The 15,863-nt window shown below is 42.7% G+C and overlaps 1 protein-coding gene across 3 annotated transcripts in view; it reads right to left on the bottom strand.

Annotated features, from left to right (window-relative positions):
* The window catches only part of ERBB4 (erb-b2 receptor tyrosine kinase 4), a 638,473-nt gene that overhangs the window by 219,452 nt on the left and 403,158 nt on the right, over positions 1-15,863 (bottom strand). The gene's annotated exons all lie outside the window — the stretch shown is intronic.

The following is a 15,863-nucleotide window of genomic DNA, read 5'->3' as shown; positions in this document are numbered from 1 at the left end:
CCTCTGGAGCAATAACTTGGTTATTTTGCCCTCTAAACTCTTGCTCAGATTCACAATTTCTCTACTTAACCTGGCTCTCACATTTTCAAAGCACAGGACAATCCATGTGACTTTCCTTAAAGTTAACAGAAACGATGCAGCTAAAACCTTCTGCACCTCTTAGTGTCAGAGATTCAAACCTCAGCGAAGAAAGGTTGAAGGTTAGTTACTAATGGCACCTTAGAATGACATTAAGTGGTGCTTCACACCTCAGCCTTAAGCTTCACACTTTTCACAGAGACATTAAGAGTAAATCCTGACTATGGCAGCAGTGATTAAGGTTTTCTGATAGTCTCCATCTCCCAAGAAAATCTTTAAAAGCTGTAGCAAGAATGTTTATGTTGACAAACAACAAGGTAGAAATTACTGCATATTTCTAAAAAAAAACCCCAGGGTTTACAGGCCACAGCATGTAGGGGAGGTAGCTCCCAAGAAAAACATGTATTAAATAAAGGTTCATCTGTAAATACATCCTTCCACCATATTAATCAGTTCAGAGCATTACTATTTCTTAGAAACCTCTGGTTTAAAAGCTTGGCTTTTCATTGAAAAGAGGCTTAAAAATGAAAACAATAATAATCATAATCTTATACAGAAAAGAGTCTAGATTAGAGATATAGCAATGATCTGTCTGTATGATATTCTTATGATCCCTGAAAAAAAAACCATACAGCATCTGTCAGCAATTCTGCTCTGGGGAAAATGTGGGACTTAGAAGGACACCTGAAAACATGACTAGCAGTGATTTCTCTGTGTTGACCCAGCTATACAGGACTACCTATCCCATTATGGCCCAGATTTTGATTAAAAATAATATCTATCAAGCTATGAAAAACTGTAAAATCTACATTCATAGCTTCTTAAAGTATTTGCACATGATTCCGAATAGTGTCACTACCAGTTGTATCTGAACACCTGCCACTGGCATAATTTCCCGTTTTTAGAGCATTCACTCATGACAATACCTATCAAATTTTCTTTTCTGCTAGGAACTTGGACACGTTATTGTATAGCAGACAGCACCTCACTCTAAAAGTAATTCTAATAGTTTCAATTTGTGAAGAAAGACTTTTTTCAGCATGAAAGTAACTGGAAAGTGTTCCCTCTATACTGTAAGGAAAGCTGACAGCTTTCCCTGTGATTAACTAACAGCAAACATGGAAAACTCTCTGACTTCCCTAATCACTGAGTAAAAAGTGTTGTTCCTGCTGCCCTTCCCCAAAAATGTGATGCAGTATCTTTATTTGCCCTGCACTGTAACATTTTTCAGAGGTGACAGGCCTAAAGTTTAAAGGTCTATTCACATGGTGAGGTGCTAATGAACCTGAGTAATAATATCAAAGATGGGCTCTGAGTTCCAAGATTAGTACCATCTTTTAACGTATTTGTGCTCTTCTCCTCCTCTATGGGATCCAGATTCATTTCCTTTCTACCTTCCTGTTCCAACCCGCTATTCTGCTTTTCTTTACACTGAGTTGTCCTCGGCATGTATAAATCAGCACAGATGCATTGGCTTCACTGACAAACACAAATGCATTTTGCACTTCTCTGCCCTCTCTTACCAAGAACAACGCCTGGAAAGACCTAATAAACCCTGTTACATGTTAAGCAAATGAAGCACAAATGTAATCAATATACAACGGAGTTACTGTATAATGAACTCATCATCATAAAGTCGTCATCTCATTTTAATTTACAACACTGAGAGCGAGAGATAAAGTTAAACAATAAACAGGAGGAGAAAGGCAGGCGTCTCTGCCTATGCAGACGAGCTAGCAAACGAAACGAGGCAAAAAAAAGGTTTCTTCTCCTGTGTGCAAGACCTGAGATGCCTCTTTGCTGAACTCTTTCTGAGGCTGGAGCAGGAAAGACCATGAGTCCCCTAGTGAACTTTGTGATTTCTACTGTGAAGAAAAAAGCTAGTTCCTGCCAAAGCAGCACTAAAAAGGACTGCTCACAGAGGATCACATTTTAAATACCATTTTGGGGAGAGCATTTTTGTCTTCTAAACCAATTTTTTGTGGCAGTGTAAAATTGTTAGGATATGAACAACACTGCTGCCTGAAACACCTACCACGCCAAACTGGCAGCAAACATTACCCTTTGACTTCTACACTGCTCAGAGACACTGAGCTACAAAAGGGTATTTTGAAGCACAAGTCCCACTAGCCTTCATTGGGAAAAGAGTTCCTAAAGGTGTCAGACAATTTCAGATGCCTTCCTATAAGGTACCAATGACCACACTTAAGATTGGTACCAGGGCTACAGCCAGCATTCTGAGCTAAGCAGTATCTCCAAGGTCTTTTGCCACTTGATTCTGAAGTGAATGCAAAATTTTATCATCTTCCTTACTAGAGCTACTTTACTGGCTTAAAGGCAGTATAATTCTGTAACCAAAGCTATATGAAAATAAATCAGCAAGTGCACTTGCCACTGACTTCCATCATTATTTGGCTTATTGCTGCCAAATGATTGTGGGGAACTTAAGAGCTGCATATTATTAAAAACCTATTAAATGGTTATTTATTCAGGAAGCTAAATCAGAAATGTATTATCTGTTATATCTGTTATTTTCTTGCTTTATTTAGCCCATTGATGAAGCAGAACTACTATCGTATAACTTTGGTAACATACTACACAATAGTTACAATACTAATAGGAAAAACGGAAACATACAGGTCTCTGGCAACCATGAGACCCAAGTACCTTACACTTTCCCTAAAGTGCCATGGAACAGAGATAGGTACATCACACACAATTTATACTTAAGTCTACTAAGTTAAAATAAGGCTGAAATTCGTAACATCTATTCTAATTGAATGAGTTTGACTGGAGTCAGTGAAAATGCATTACCAGCCACCAGAAGCTTCAGATCACTGTAAGTAAGGCAAATAGACACTAGCTCTGCAACTGTGTTGTCTGTTTAGACCAGAGGTGGAAATAACTATTCCTCATCCATCTGTTAAAAGGGCATTTTCTTCAGCTGAATTTTTCTTGTGTACAGCGTAATCCCTCACGGTCTGCTATCTAATTTCTAACGTGGATTAAACTGGCAAAACATGTTCACTTCCTGCAACATATCCTGGAGTGCAAGCAACTCATGTGTTGATATGCAGTGGTGGCTGTAGGCACCTACGCAGCAGTAGAATCTGGTTCTAAAATTGTTACAAAATTGGTTATACAATTGCTATTACTACTCAAGTTTGCAAATTAAAAGCTCGTCTCTGGTGCAATGAAACCAGCTGACATGATGAAGGCATAGTGAGAGGGAAAACAAACTAGTTCTAAAGGGTGTAGAGAAAGGGGAAGGAGTTAATTAGGAAAATCTGTTGGGCATGTTTACTGTAACCACTTGTAAAGTAAAACAGAAGATACCTTACACCTTCCAAGCTGATTGCCTGCTAAGGAAACAGCTGTCTTTTCCACTACACCATATACTGGTATACTCTGCACATAGGTATTATATAATGCATGTTGACGATACCTTTATTTCCAAGGTCAATCTCCATTAGAGCTTAAGCATCTTTGCATGCTGACAGTGCTGCATCCTCATCGTCATCACCCAGGTTATGGGGATCTGCTGTCAGATACCATATCACTCTCAAAACAGCCACATTTCACCCAAGATGCTGAATGCATTATCCAAAAACAGATTTGGCCTGGAAACTTCATGCCAGACCAAGTCTTCTGCAATCTTAGCACAGCTGATTGCTGATGACCCACTGGGAAAGCATTTCAGGTCCATCATTAATAAGCTATGTCTTAAAGGGTAATGAGAACTAGGTGCTTTAGGAGACAACAGCTCATTCATCATCAATCAAGATCTGAAGTTTTTATACAGATGATTTAAGAAGAGTCGGACTGTGCAAAATTGAAATGTCACATTTGTACTGGGAGATGGGGGGAGCTCGGTAATGAAAATGAGAGTTTTAACCTTCTCTATTTCAGCTCAATGACCATACTCAAAAGCTCATGGATGTGGAATCTGTGTACCAGCTAGAAGCCCCAGACAGCCTTCGATCTCAATTATACAATTTCAAGTAAAGATTATTTGGGTCATTAGCTGGAAGTCAGTTTCAAGGCTTGATGGTAACAGCAAGATACTCTTTGTTTCTATCAAAAGCAATCAGCGTTATGTGCAGCCTGTGGGTCTGTTCTTCCAACTGCTCAGTAACTAAGAACACTGGATTGTAGTACCTGAGCATAAATCTTCCAAATCTAGCTACCTATTTCGCTGCTTAAATAAAAATGGAGTCATTTGATTACCTTTCACTGAGTTTGATGGGGTACCCTTTTCACCATTTCACTGTAAATGTGTGTGATGATAGGCTCATAGGGTCCTCGTGAGTCATTTAGCTACTTCATTACAGGACAACAGGCTCTGGTCAGCTCTTCCTTTAGCAATCTCCCCAAAGGGAATGGCTGTTTCATGAACAGGCTACGCCATATTAAGCCAACTCAAAGACAACATTTCTATCTGCTCAGATTATTCCTCTTCTGTGCATGCCTTTAATTTTTCCTTCTCACAGCCTTATTAAAATTAAGATGCCAAATCATTTAGCTGGTTACTATGGAAAAGGAAACAACACTACAAATTATCCCAGCCCCTTGCAGTAAACACATCAGAGTTAAAATATACATTCCACGACTACCATATTCTCGAGGAAGCACAAGTCAGCGTGCAAGTCTGTGTCAAGCTAATGGGCCACATTTCACCTTGCGCCCTGAGCCATTACCAAGACCACTGGGCACATAAAATGCGGCCACATGGCCCCAAAGGGTTCACTGCACGGAGAAAGTAACCCAAAATACTACGGAAGAGAGTAGAAACAGCTGTATCAAGTAACACACAAAATCCTCACCCATCCAAAAGGGAAGAAAACAGTTGGGTATAAACTCTATTTTAAAGATGTGTTGATTTTCACAGGAAACATCCCTGTTCTAAAGTATTTAGTTTTTTCTTTATTCAACACACTTGGCTTGTGCTAAAGGAAATGCTCTCTCTCCATAATCCAGCTAGATTCACTTGTCCTAGTGGCTGCTTAATTCACTCCACCTTGCAGTGATCACAGCAGCTTCTGCCTACTTGGATCTTGATTCTCAGAAGTGTTTAGGCCCAGCTTTACATTTAAGTCATCTCCTTCCCCTCCATTGTGGAGGTTTCCTGCTCCTGTAATGATTACTTTGGTTCAACAACAGAGAATAAAAAGATGTACTGATTCCAGCTGACACTACTTTCATTAACCACATACCTGCCACCAGTATCACATGTCCTTGACGTTAATTAACAACCAGGTAGACATAAAGCTGTATGACCAGCCTTAGCTCCGCCATTTCCTTTGCAGATGTTAACTACAGAAGCAGCAGAAGCTGTTTACAATGTTACCCACTTCACTTGCTTCTTTTCCCATCACTAGCTTTTGAAAACTCTTTGACGCTGTTGACTTGGCAAGTGAGAAGCTTTCATGTAATATGCTGATTCTGTTAGAGGGACATTTATTTTCAGAGGGAGATGCTAATTGACTCACTTCTTTGTCCAGTCAAATTCTTATCCTGATGTTAGCAGCCAGGTGCTTCATTTACTGTTTTCCTAATATAATTTGGGTGTGGGGGTGTGTGTGTACTGTGAGTGTGTGACAGGTAGATCAACAGATATAAAACATAACATTGCAACAATCCACATGAGCTTTCTGTGGGATTCTCCAAATCAGAGAGAGAGGCAGAAAAGGGCCTGGCGGTCCTTGTGGGTGGTAAGATGGACATGAGTCTGCAGTACACCTGAACAGTGATGAAGGGTGATCACACAGTGGGCTGCAGAAGCAGAGCCAGCAGGTGAGGGAAGTGATGATGCCCATGTGCTGGGCACTTGTGAGGGTGCATCTGAAGCACTGGGTCTATTTTGGGCACCCCAGCGCAACACAGTTATTGCCAAACTACAAGAGAGTCCAGGGAAGGACCACTGTGGTGGTTAGAGTCTGGAGGACTTGCCACAGGAGAAGAGGTGAGAAGACCTGGGCTCACCTAGCTTGAAGAAGAGAGGACTGAGGAGGGGGGACACTAACTGCAGCCTGCCTTTACCTACAGGAAAGCTATGGGGGAACACAGAGCCAGACTCCTCTCAGAAACTTAAGAACAAGAAGCAACAAGCACAAGCTGCAATCAGAAAAATATTCCTCATGGCAAGCGGGTAAAGCCCAGGAGCAGACTGACCACAGAAGTGGTGCTATCTCCATCTCTAGAGATTTTCAGAAACAACAAACAACCTGAATCTTGTCTGAAGTTAATCCTGCTCTGAGCAGAAGACTGGACCAGACGAACCCAAATATCCCTTCCAATCCAAATTATTTTGTCCTTCTGCAATTATTAATCATCTACTACCACAGTACTTACAACACTCCCTAAGTAATCCATTCTCCCCATATTTATAAAAGCATATGTCATTTAAAACTTTTATTTACTGATAAACATTTGGTGATGTAAAACACCCATCTGGAAGATAACATATATTTAAAAGCACATCATGTGCATGTATAAAAAAATGTTACAGTATTTGAAATACTGTGTCACCATCACTGTCCCCCATTTCATACAAAAGGAACATCTGGACTAAGAACCATTACAGATTTTAGCATGAGAGAACTGTTGCCCTTTGATCTTTTGATTTTTGTTAGCAAAAAGAAAATTGTATTCATTTAAGTCACTGTAATGAATCAGTGATGAGTTTCAAATTACTGTCGATGAAGAGCATGACACATCACTAGCTCACCCCAGAAGGCACACTCTTGAGCTCAGTAAGAGCAGCAATATGCCAACAGCCAGAAATGAGCAGTCATTTCATTCACAGGAGCCACGACTTAACATTCAGATAGCACAGCACTACCTGATGGGGATATCCGCGTCCCGGTTAGCAGCAAGCATGCACTCAGGAAGAGGTGAGCAGTCTCTGCAGTGTGCTGGTATGTGCCTCTTCAGTGAGGCCCCTGACAACAAACCAGTACTTGGCAGCGCTTACCTTTCAGTTGTTCCAAACCCCATAACTCTGAGTATGGATTTCAGCAAGGATACACAGCGGTCATCTGATTATTCCAAAGTTACTAAAACCTGCTGAATCTGAAATAAACCATCTCTCTTCTGCCCTGTTCTTATTCTTCAGCAGAAGGCCAGCAGAAGGTGCAGAAGGGGAGATGATATGCAGCACACTGGGTGCATCAACACGGCAAAGTCTCCCTGGTGTCCCAGCGGGCTCCAGAAAGCCTGGAGGCTCTAATGGATACCCTGGTACTGGAAGTCATTTCTGCTGTCTGGTCATCTTTAACGGTGAGCATCCTGTGGGACATAATCAGGTGCAATAACCCAAACCAGTTTTATCAGCATTTGCTCTAATCATGGCACAGTTTTTGCTTTCTGTCAGGCATCCTCCAAATTTGTTCAGCAAAGACTGAATGGATCTCAGTGTCACTTCTACCCTCTTGAGATGCTACCTATGCCCTATAGCTGCAACAACTCCATCATCTGTCTCACTGATGTGCCTCTGCAAAGGTGCAGCAACGATGTACAACAAAGCCACCCCTTCTGGCTCACTATGATGGTTTCACATTCATTTTTCTTCATAACTTCTGCAGAACTTTCGCTGTGATTGGAGCGTTTCTCCAGATGAATGGTATTGGCTTATGAGGAGTACTGTGTTTATTTGCCAGCCCTACAGCAGCATGAGTGGCTTCCTAGGGTCTCCAGGATGTTTCCATTCTGCAGATTCACCCACAAACACTATGGAGAACCACCAGTCAAGCCTTCCTGGGGTTAAGATTGCAGGCTGATCCTTCAACCATCCTCCTTTGCCTATAATCCGATGTTCTGCTAGTTCAGAGTCCTAGCATACGATACTGGGACCTAAACCTGACTGTCCCACTGCTCCAACAGGGACTCATCCCACTCCCTTCCTGCCCTGGTCTCAAGGGCAGGCAGCCAACAATCCAGGGAGTCTGAAAAAACATGGGGCAGCAGTGGAGAGAGGATCCTATTCTAGGCCAGAAAAAGTGGAAGCTGGTGCTCAGAGACACCTAATAGGTATGAGGTCCATTAAGCCAAGCTGAACCCTTAATGAAACCAGCTCTTCACTGAAGACTACCTTACATTTCATATCATCTATGGGCAAAATTTGAGAAATAGCATAGGAATACTTATTTTTATTTTTTTCCTCTAAACTTTTTAAGAAGTTGTCTCCTCATAGGATGTTCTTATCACTCCTCCACCGAGAATGAGGCCTACATACTTTGACTGATTCACTTCCATGTTGCCAAGACAGACAAGCATTTTAAATGCCTCTCCTTGTCTGGACATTTGCTATATAATATTTTGATCAAACCTGTAAAGTTTCTTGTCTGCTGGTGGCAGCTCTCAATTTATCTTTTCCATCTGCTGAGATATGTAACTGCAAGACTACTGCGTGTCCCTGTTCTCCTGGCATCAGCTCTTTATAACAGGCATCTTGCGAGTAAATCTTGCAGGGCAGTTTATTTGCCATTGCTGCCGCACCCTTTCCAAGCAGGCTTTTCATGCAGCAGTCAAGCAGCAGTAGGAAGAGAAACCTTGGTAAGGCCAGGGCATCTGAATGCAGCAGGGTTTCCCTGCAGCATCCCCAGGAGCTTCAACTTTGGCATTATCTGGTAGTATATTTTTCAATTCTTTTCATACAACCACTGACAAATTCAAGAAGCCTGCTTTCTATCCCGAGCACATCTGGCACTCAGGCCGCACACTTGGCAAACAGACTGATGGCCTTCTGTCTTGGAGCATAAGTGCCTCAAGTACATCCTGATTGGCATCAACATGCAGAAATTCCTTCTCCCATCAAAAAAAAATAGTTAAGATCTGGATGTAGTGGTAATTTCCTCCATTTTCTGAAAGGCTGTAAAAAATTACTGGCTCGATAGAGCTCTTCTCATTCAAAACTGTCATAATGTGGCTTGGAATAATCCTGGAAGGGTGCCCAGATCCATGTCCAGCTGCATCCTGAGTTTCAGTACAATCATTTGCATATGGGCTGGTAATTGGCATGCAGCTGGTTTTATGCCAGCTCCAGCAATTGCATAACCTAACTAATCTCTTTTCTGGGCTCGAAAGAGGAGTCTGTGTCCGCTGAGCTTAAAATTTCTATATGGGATCTGTTCAAGTACACTCTCACATATCTATGCCACGTTGTTAACCTCTCCTGAGATACGGTGTCAACTCTTTGAAGAGGAATTTTAATTGAAATTTGTCTGAGGTGGGAAGTGCCTGTGCCTTTCCCTGGCTCTCCTGTACTGAAACTGTGCAAATGACATGCTGACAATCCTCCTCCCACACAGGGGACTGCGAAGTGACTCTTCTTTGGCTCCTACAAGCTGTAAGGACCTTGGATTGACTTGCCCTCACAGTCCTGTGGCTGGGGACAGCCAGATGGCCACAAGAAGGTCTGTAAACTGAGGAATATGCATGTTAATCGCAGCAATCAGTAAGACCTTCTTTGTAAGATAATGAGGTTGATAAGGTCTGAGCCTCAAGTATCCCAACTCATATTTTTTCCCCTTTAACTGCTATAATTGCTAAGAGGTCGCCGTCAGTCCTGCTTCTTGCATTTGTATGTGTATTTAATTCAGGTTTCAAATCTGATGGGATGTCAGGGAACCTGTCCATGCTGCTGACCCTCTGGAAACACAGCCAATGGGTTCTGCCTGTTTTCTCTCCCCAAAGCTCAAATGCCTCTTGTGATCACCATGTTTGACCACATCCTCGTTGACCTTCGTTATGCCTATCTTCTATGCGACTATTATAAGGTAGCAGTGAAACAGTGGCAACAACTAAATCGTGGTTGTTACGTAAAAAATACCCAGAATTCAGGCCATTTTTCCTTGACGTATTAACCTCAAACCAAATGTTTAGATGAGGCAAATAAGCACATGTGAATTCATGCCAAAGTAACCACTTTGGAGAGTGGAGGCAAAAGCAATGGGTGACAAGGTCCTAAGTACAAAAGATAGTTCAGAGTTAGTACATTCACTTTTGTTAAGACTACCATCTCTGTCCTCCAGTGTTCTCCACTTGTTCTGCCTGCTTTTAAATACAAGCCCTTCTCATCTCCCACCAATCCTAATTTTAAAAATGCCTCATCCTACACATTTAGCTTTTCAAAAGCCACAATGAAAACATCCTCTTCTTTTCTCCCATCAATATTTTGACTGTAACCAGCACAGTTGCAAACATTCTCCCAACACACCTCTTTCTTTTTGCAGCAGATGAATTGCATTGAACCCAAGTTGCTTTCAGTTACGATGCAGTAGATCAAGAGTGACGCCGTGGCCCGGAGTGACATGGAAGTAAAACTGCAGTGAGATCTATGCCTCCATTAACAAAGGACATACTTGGCTCCCAGTAGTGGCTTATCACATGGTGGACAGTTCCTTTTCTAACTCATTTCTGCTCCGTACCCATGCAACCTTAGCAGGAGCAAGGGTTGCTCTCCTTGTCATATTGGATAGCAGAAGACGCTTTCTTCCTAGAAGAAGGATCGGTTTGCTTCCAGTGTTTACCACTCTACAGTTAAACTAGTCCAAACAGTTTCTGTCTGCAGGCAGCAGAAGCACACAGTTTGTCCTTGTCTACACTCCAGCTAAACTGCAGCTGGCACTGATTGATGGTATTTATTTCAGTGAGACCATTTTTAATAGTGCAGACAACAAGACAGAAGAGGAAGTGCCCCGACCCACCAATTCCGTCGTACTAACTGCTATCCTTACCATTAAGAACAAGTCTTAGTAATGTTTTGCCAAAAACTTCCCAAATAACCCCACACAAGAAAGGAAGAGCACACGAACAGACCACGGACTGTGAACAGAGTTGCTGAGGGTGAAACAAAGCAGCTGTTCTCCCAGCCTCAGGGCTCAGCTCAGTAGGGTTCAAGCCTGAATCTCTGCCTCTGCATAACCATTGCCCGTGGTTAGCTTTCCAGCTTTTCTTACCATTGCCTTTTAAGGCCAATGAATCTCAGACACAACTTATAAATACATAAATAATTGTAAGAGATGTCCTGAATAATTTTTTTTCCTCAGTTCACTGACTGCTGTGCCCTAGAACTGAATAAATGTAGATAAAGAGACATTTGTAGGGGGAAATATTAATCCAATCAAATATAGGGGGGAAACTATAGTCTTCTAAGTTACTATCGCTCTTTATTTGGCTGTAATAGCTTGCCTTTCCCTTGAGCTTCAGAGGTTCTTGCTCAAATTGCATAGGCAGTCAGTGTAAGGCTGCAAAAGTTATATACCTGGATATTCTTGGTCTTCAAAGGCTACAGAACATCTGTTGGTTGGCAAGAGCAATTAATTAACAAAATTGAAAAGATGGTTCCTTTTTACAGAGGCTTGGATGCAGCAGGGGAGGGGGAGATGACTCCAGGAAAGTCAAGCCTTGTGAAGGCCTGTAAGCTGTGTGCCTCTGGGCAAATTCCCAAGGGTGAAATCTCAATGAATTTAATGGTTCTTAATTCCACCAATTTTCTAATTACAGCCAAGAGAAGGTAATGAGTTATGATATAAATGTTTAAAAGCAAAAAAAAGAGAGAATAAAAAGCCTGTCAAACTTAACTATCCAGTCTCCCAGACAGAGCTCCGTGCACACCAAGTGCCTGGGTGCATGCTCAAAGCAACTAACCAATTCCATGGACACAGTGATGGGAGAGGAAAATAAAATGGCTCCCAAACCACCCTCTCCACACCTCGTTACAGGCTGCCTCCCAGTGAAGAAGGCCTTCTCTTTCAGTCCCTACCTCTACAGGTCTGACAAACCGATTGCTACTGCAGGCTGCATCCTGGAGTTTCCCTACATACGTAGGAAAATCTTTCCCACCCCAAATGCCATCTTTCTGCTCTTCTCCAGGGTCTTCTCCTGGCTTTGGGGCTCACTCACAGCCTCCCTGTCTGGCCCACCCTGCCCTCCAAAAGCACACGGGCACACACACTGGGGGGTCTCAGCCAGGGCCAAGCTGGCCCCAGAGTGTCACAGGGAAGCAGTCTTCCTTTCCCGGCCCCACCACAGCCTCTGCTGCGGAACACGTGGCACCCACATGGGGAGCTGCTGCCAAAGCACCCTCCCCTGTGTCACCCTGTCCATTTCTGCCTGTTCTCTGAGATGCAGAAGACAGCAAAGGCCTAGTAGTCTCGCCCGCAGAGAAGAGAGGCAGTTTGTTAAACGCCATCACTGATGTCTCACCTACCCTATCAAAAGACATAATTTTCCCATCACAAGCTCAAATGAAGATACCCAGTCCTGCAGGGCAAGGGGCCCCACGGTAATTTGGGGAATCCTTGTGCTGTGGAGCACATCAGGTGAGGACAGAGCAAGGCAGGTAACTCCACTAAGTGCTTCGCAGGGAAGGGATAGGAAAAGGCATTTCGGCTGAGTGCCATGGTGTGAGCAAAATCTGTGCCAGGGTTTTAAGCATGTTATTCACTGGCTTTCATTTTTTAACATAACAAGGATCTTGTCCTTCCTTTCCCCCCTGTTTAACACCATTTAAAATTAAATTCTTAAAAAAAGTTCCTGGGAATGACCCATGTGTCAGATGGAAACATCTGTGTTTTGCTAGGAAGGGACAAGCAAATAACCCCCTGAGCACCCACCATCTCTGCAGACACAAGCACCTGTGGAGAAATCCCACCAGAAGCCCAGCCCGGGGCACAGCATGGTGGTGCAGCACTGCTGGCCACCCCCACCGACAGGCCAGATGGTGAACCCACACAGCAGCTTGCGCGAACACCTCCAGCCCCTGTGCCCCTGGGTTAACCCAGCAGGGGAGGAAGGAGGTAACAAAGGCTCCACGAAGCACAGCATAAAATTTGAACTTGGTTTTCTGGGCACTACCATTGGCAGATATCACAGCCCGTACATGAAAAAAAACCATCTCCTTGCACATAAAAAGAGGGGAAATTCCTAAAAGGTGTAACATGTACAAACCTCTGATGATATACCAGAGTAAGAGGTACCACTTGCAGAGGCAGAGGCATGTCTGATTGATGTCTGGAAATGACACTGCTGGTACATGTGCATTTTGGAAAGAGCTGGTACTCTCAGGTGAACTGCACCAATAACCACTTAAAACCATACTGGTAATTATGGACCGAAAGGTTGGGGCGATTTTTTTGCCTTTTTAAGGCACTTCTGGTTGTGCAAAGTTTTCCCACCACCGACTGTCAGTCCTCTGTCTCAGCCCACTTCTAACTTAACACCACTCAATGGTTCAACAAAATTCCCACTGGGACACTGCATGGGGTGCACGTGTGTTGCCAACTCTGGTCTGCAGTTTTCAGATGTTCGGTTGTGTTTCACTCAAAAGCTTCCAGGTGCTTTCCAGGGGAGCTTAGGATTGCTAAGAACAGTTAAAGGAACTTTTGCTAACAGCAAGCAATATTCCTCCTCCCCTTTCCCAAGGAAACACTGTGGTTTAACAAGAGGAAGTACATTATGATGAGGCTCTGTGCTCAGGCCTAGCACAGCAGCATCACACAAGTCGCAACCAAAGCAGATCCCAGCTGAGAATGTGCAAGAGGGTAACAGCATCATCTCCACTGCCATCCTATGAGCTTGCTTTGTGTGAGACTGTCTCTGAGGGGGTAGGTTGGACCATTGAGGAAGGCAGAGTTGGTTGAGAGCAAGAGTTTGGATAAGCAAGCTTAGCTCAGACTCCTCTCCCTCCTCAAGCCCTGTGAAGTACTCCACCTGCCTGAATATCAGCTCAGCTTGAGCTACCTTGCCCCTCCCCATAACATGAACAGAGGAGAAAATGTCCTTGACTGCCTGCCAGCACTTGTCACAAGAGGGACAAAGTACTCAGGGCTCCAGCAGGCACTCTGAGCTCTCTGGATTCACACATTTACTAGTCTGGGATGCAAAATACAGCTCCAAGTAGCTCTAAGAGTACGCTGTCAGCATCGTCAGGACCTAATGGTCACTGCCATAGGTACTGATGCCTTTCTTGTGCTTGCTCTTCTTCACCTGCTTCTATAGTTATGGAAGAAGCAATTAAAGTCCAAACAAGTCTGAACCTGAACTTTCTGTTCACAGGTGCCTAAATCTGACACAGAAATGATAGCTGGTTCACCAGAGAAATGAAACCACTAAAACACCAGCTGCTTCTCCTAAGTACAGCATGTGCTCTACTGGACCTGAACACTGCAGCAGGCTGAATTCCCCCGGACATTGCCCGCTCTCCCTGTACCACATAGTATATTGGTAACTGCATCTTACTCAGGAGCCAAATCCTCTATTTTACCTCTCTGGCAGAGCAGACAGAAATCACAAGTCCTGGCAGCTCTTACCGGCATCTAACTCTCAGCATACTGAGCCCTGTTGAGACTTGAATTTGCATCCTTCAAAAGGGCAGTGCCAGCAGGCCACAGTAGCACCCACACTGTAATTTAAACCTACCATAGGGCATATAGGTACTTGGAGGGGTCTTAAAGAAATCTCAGGTAAGAAAAAAACATAAAGCGACTCAGCGCACTCATTTACAAAAAGATAGAGAATATGGCTACACATCAAATACACAGGAGAACAACCTTATGATGATGAAACAGCCACCTATAATTAAAAAATTAGGAATATTTTTCTTTGGTGATTTTGATTCCTTTTCAGGATTAATTAATGCTTCCTAGCATATGAAATGTTTCTTGCCAGACAAGAATAATCAGAAGATGAAATACGTCTCAAGGCTGAGAAAAGAAAATTGTATCTTCTGCTCACGAGGTTCCTGTACATTTTGCCTTTAAACCCATAACTCAGTCTTACATTTGCTTTGTTAATTAAAACTGAGATGTATTAAATTTGTAACTTAAAAATCCAATAAAGAAGAAGCCACTACAGGCAAAAGCATTTCCATTGGTATAGATGTTATAGTAAGCTATCAATCAGCTATGAACACTGATACACAAATTGACTGTGCCTATCAGAAAATGATAAAAAAACCATCCCACTGATCTAGGAAAGTTTTGCTTATCAGCAGCATGTGTTATTATTCTACAAAATACAGAACTATGTTCCATACAGGCAGCTTCAAGGATGAGGTCTTTTTCCTCTGAGGTACGCCCTAACTATATTATTATTATTCCAGTTATACCTATCTCAGAGATTAATTCAATGCGAGTATCCTGGATGCAGAGAATTCGAAGTAGATAGCACTCTATACATAAGGGATACCAAACACATGCTGTTCTTTACTTCAGAATTTTTTCCCAATAATTTTGAACTGTTCATTAAATAACCAATGCTCTTCACCCGAGCAAAAAAAACCCTGAAGAGAAATGGTGTAAACCTGCCCTGAAAGCTTTCACATGCTTCTCATTGCTAACGGGTACGACGAGCGCTTGTTTGGGATGAATATATCACGAGGCTCTTTTGAAGAGCGTGTTGGACTAGACAGGAGGTACAACAGAAACTGGACAGGACGTTAAAGATGCATTTCTTCTGTGCTCTTCTCTCACTGCTTGAAAAATACTTAAGACAGAGGAGTCTTTAATTTTTATCCTTGCTATATATTTCCAGAAGGATGTACTGACTTCAGAAGTTTCTGTTTGTTTGTTGATTCATTGTGTAATTAACCTTGCACTTATGACTCAATAAACTGCTAAAAACCCCTGCATATGTGTCAGCACCTTTCTAGATAAAATACATTTCAGTGTTCTTAAATGTTACTGTACCAGCAACAGTAAAAAGCCTGGCCTAATTATACAAATTATTACAGTAAATAATTAGGACTGGGTATGGTTTTTGTGTGGTACTAAAAAGTGGTACAT

The sequence above is a fragment of the Falco biarmicus genome, chromosome 8, assembly GCF_023638135.1.
Source record: "Falco biarmicus isolate bFalBia1 chromosome 8, bFalBia1.pri, whole genome shotgun sequence".
In the NCBI taxonomy this organism is placed as follows: Eukaryota; Metazoa; Chordata; class Aves; order Falconiformes; family Falconidae; genus Falco; species Falco biarmicus.
Note: the sequence above shows the minus strand (reverse complement) of the source record. Positions and strands in the feature narration are given on the sequence as shown.